Genomic DNA, 3,810 nt, shown 5'->3' on the forward strand with positions numbered 1-3,810 from the left:
ATTCCTTAGCTGAGAATTCTTTGTTTATCTCTGTAACCCATTTTAATAGGTTTATTTGACTCTCTGGAGCCTACCTTGTTGAGTTCTTTGTAGATTTAGGATATAAGCCCCATATCAGATTTAGGATTGGTAAAGATCTTTTTCTGATCTGTTGGTTGCTGTTTTGTCCTAATGACAATGACCTTTGCCTTAAGAAGGTTTGCAATATTATGAGATCCCATTTGTCTATTCTTGATCTTAGAGAATAGGTCATTGTTGTTCATTCCAGGAAAATTTCCCCACTCCCTTATGTGTTTGAGGCTCTTCCCCATTTTTCCTTCTATTAGTTTGAGTGTTTCTGGTTTGATATGGAGGTCCTTGATCCACTTGGACTTGAACTTTGTACAGGGCTATAAAAAAGGATCAATTTGCATTCTTGTACATGCTGACCTCCAGTTAAACCAGCACTATTTGTTGAAAATGCTATCTTTTTTCCATTGGATGGTTTTGCTCCTTTTTCAAAGTTCCAGTGACCATAGGTGTGTGGCTTCACTTCTGGGTCCTCAGTTCTATTCCACTGATCTACCTGCCTGTCTCTGTACCAGTGCCATATACTTTTTATCACTATTGCTCTGTAATACAGATGGAGGTGAGGAATGGTGATTTCCCCAGATGTTATTGCACTGTTGAGGATAGTTTTCATTCTCCTGGGTTTTATGTTATTCTAAATGAATTTGCCAAATTGCTCTTTCTAACTCTATGAAGAATTGAGTTGTAATTTTGATGGGGGATTTCATTGAATCTATAAATTGCTTTTGACAACTTGGCAATCTTTACAAATTAATCCTGCCAATCCATGAGCGTGGGAGGTCTTTCTATCTACTGAGTTCTTCTTCAATTTCTTTCTTCAGAGACTTGATGTTCTTGTCATACAGATCTGTCACTTGCTTGGTTAAAGTTACACCGAGGTATTTAATATTATTTGTGACTATTATGAAGGATGTTGTTTCGCTAATTTCTTTCTCAGCCTGTTTATCCTTTGAGTACAAGAAGGCTACTGATTTGTTTGAGTTAATTTTATATCCAGCTACTTTGCTGAAGTTGTTTTTCAGGCTCAGTAGTTCTCTGATGGAACTTTTGGGGTCACTTGAGTATACTAATATCTCAAATAGTGATATTTTGTCTTCTTCCTTTCCAATTTGTATCCCTTTGACCTCCTTTGTTGGCTGATTGCACTGGCTAGGATTTCGAGTACTACAATGAATAAGTAGGGAAAGAGTGAGTAGCTTTGTCTAGTCCCTGATTTTAGTTTGATTGCTTCATTTCATGCTTCATTTAGTTTGATTTTGGTTACGTTGTGCTTTTACCATGTTTAGGTATGAGCCTTGAATTCCTGATCTTTCCAAGACTTTTAACATGAAGGGGTATTAAGTTTTATCAAATGCTTTCTCAGCATCTAATGGTATGATTATATGGCTTTTTTCTTTGAGTTTGTTTATATAGTGGGTTACGTTGATAGATTTTCATATATTGAACCATCCCTGCATCCCTGGGATGAAGTCTACTTGATCATGATGGATGACCGTTTTGTTGTGTTCTTAGATTCAGTCTGTGAGAATTTTTTCGCCTTTCATAATTAAATATTTTTTTTCCAGCTTTGTTAACTTGAGTATTTCTTATTTACATTTCGATTGTTATTCCTCTTCCTGATTTCTGGGTCAACACCCCCTAACCCCTCCCCCCCTTCTGTATGGGTATTCCCCTCCCCATCCTCCCCCCATTACCACCCTCCCCCAACAATCACGTTCACTGGGGGTTCAGTCTTGACAGGACCAAGGGCTTCCCCTTCTACTGGTGCTCTTACTAGGCTATTCATTGCTACCTATGAGATTGGAGCCCAGGGTCAGTCAATGTATAGTCTTTGGATAGTGGCTTAATCCCTAGAAGCTCTGGTTGGTTGGCATTGTTGTTCATATGGGGTCTCAAGCCCCTTTAAGCTCTTTCAGTCCTTTCTAAGATTCCTTCAATGGGGGTCCCGTTCTCAGTTCAGTGGTTTGCTGTTGGCATTCGCCTATGTATTTGATGTATTCTGGCTGTGTCTCTCAGGAGAGATCTATATCCGGTTCCTGTCAGCCTGCACTTCTTGGCTTCATCCATCTTATCTAATTGGATGGCTATATATGTATGGACCACATGTGGGGCAGGCTCTGAATGGGTGTTCGTTCTGCCTCTGTTCTAAACTTTGCCTCCCTATTCCCTCCCAAGGGTATTCTTGTTCCCCTTTTAAAGAAGGAGTGAAGCATCCACATTTCCGTCATCCTTCTTGAGTTTCATGTGTTCTGTGCATCTAGGGTAATTCAAGCATTTGGGCTAATAGCCACTTCTCAATGAGTGCATACCATGTGTGTTTTTCTGTGATTTAGTTACCTCACTCAGGATGATATTTTCCAGTTCCATCCATTTGCCTATGAATTTTATAAAGTCATTGTTTTTGATAACTGAGTAATATTCTATTGTGTAGATGTACCACATTTTCTGTATCCATTCCTCTGTTGAAGGGCATCTGGGTTCTTTCCAGCTTCTGACTATTATAAATAAGGCTGCTATGAACATAGTGGAGCATGTGTCTTTGTTATATGTTGGGGCATCTTTTGGGTATATGCCCAAGAGAGGTATAGCTGGGTCCTCAGGTAGTTCAATGTCCAATTTTCTGAGGAGCCTCCAGACTGATTTCCAGAAAGGTAGTAACAGTTGCAAGCCCACCAACAATGGAGGAGTGTTCCTCTTTCTCCACATCCTCGCCAGCATTTGCTGTCACCTGAGTTTTTAATCTTAGCCATTGTCACTGGTGTGAGGTAAAATCTCAGGGTTGTTATGATTTGCATTTCCCTTATGACTAAAGATGTTGAACATTTCTTTAGGTGTTTCTCAGCCATTCAGTATTCCTCGGCTGTGAATTCTTTGTTTAGCTTTGAACCCCATCTTTCAATAGGGTTATTTATCTCTCTGCAGTCTAACTTCTTGAGTTCTTTGTATATTTTGAATATAAGCCCTCTATCTGTTGTAGAATTGGTAAAGATCTTTTCCCAATCTGTTGGTTGTTGTTTTGTCCTAACGACAGTGTGGTTTGCCTTACAGAAGCTTTGCAGTTTTATGAGATCCCACTTGTTGATTCTTGATCTTAGAGCATAAGCCACTGGTGTTTTGTTCAGGAAATTTTCTCCAGTGCCCATGTGTTCAAGATGCTTCCCCACTTTTTCTTCTATTAGTTTGAGTGCATCTGGTTTGATGTGGAGGTCCTTGATCCACTTGCACTTAAGCTTTGTACAGGGCAATAAGCGTGGATCAATCTGCATTCTTCTACATGCTTACCTCCAGTTGAACCAGCATCATTTGTGGAAAATGCTATCTTTTTTCCATTGGATGGTTTTGGCTCCTTTGTCAAAAATCAAGTGACCAGAGGTGTGTGGATTCATTTTTGGGTCTTCAATTCTATTCCACTGGTCTATCTGTCTGTCTCTGTACCAATACCATGCAGTTTTTATCACTATTGCTCTGTAATACTGCTTGAGTTCAGGGATAGCGATTCCCCCTGAAGTCCTTTTATTGTTGAGGATAGTTTTAGCTATCCTGGGTTTTTTGTTATTCCAGATGAATTTGCAAATTGTTCTAACCCTCTGAGGAATGGGATTGGTATTTTGATGGGATGGCATTGAATCTGTAGATCACTTTTGGTACAATGGGCATTTTTACTACATCAATCCTGCCAATCCATGAGCATGGGAGATCTTTCCATCTTCTGAGATCTTCTTCAATTTCTTTCTTCAGAGG

This window comes from Rattus rattus, chromosome 2 (assembly GCF_011064425.1).
Source record: "Rattus rattus isolate New Zealand chromosome 2, Rrattus_CSIRO_v1, whole genome shotgun sequence".
NCBI classification, from domain to species: domain Eukaryota; kingdom Metazoa; phylum Chordata; class Mammalia; order Rodentia; family Muridae; genus Rattus; species Rattus rattus.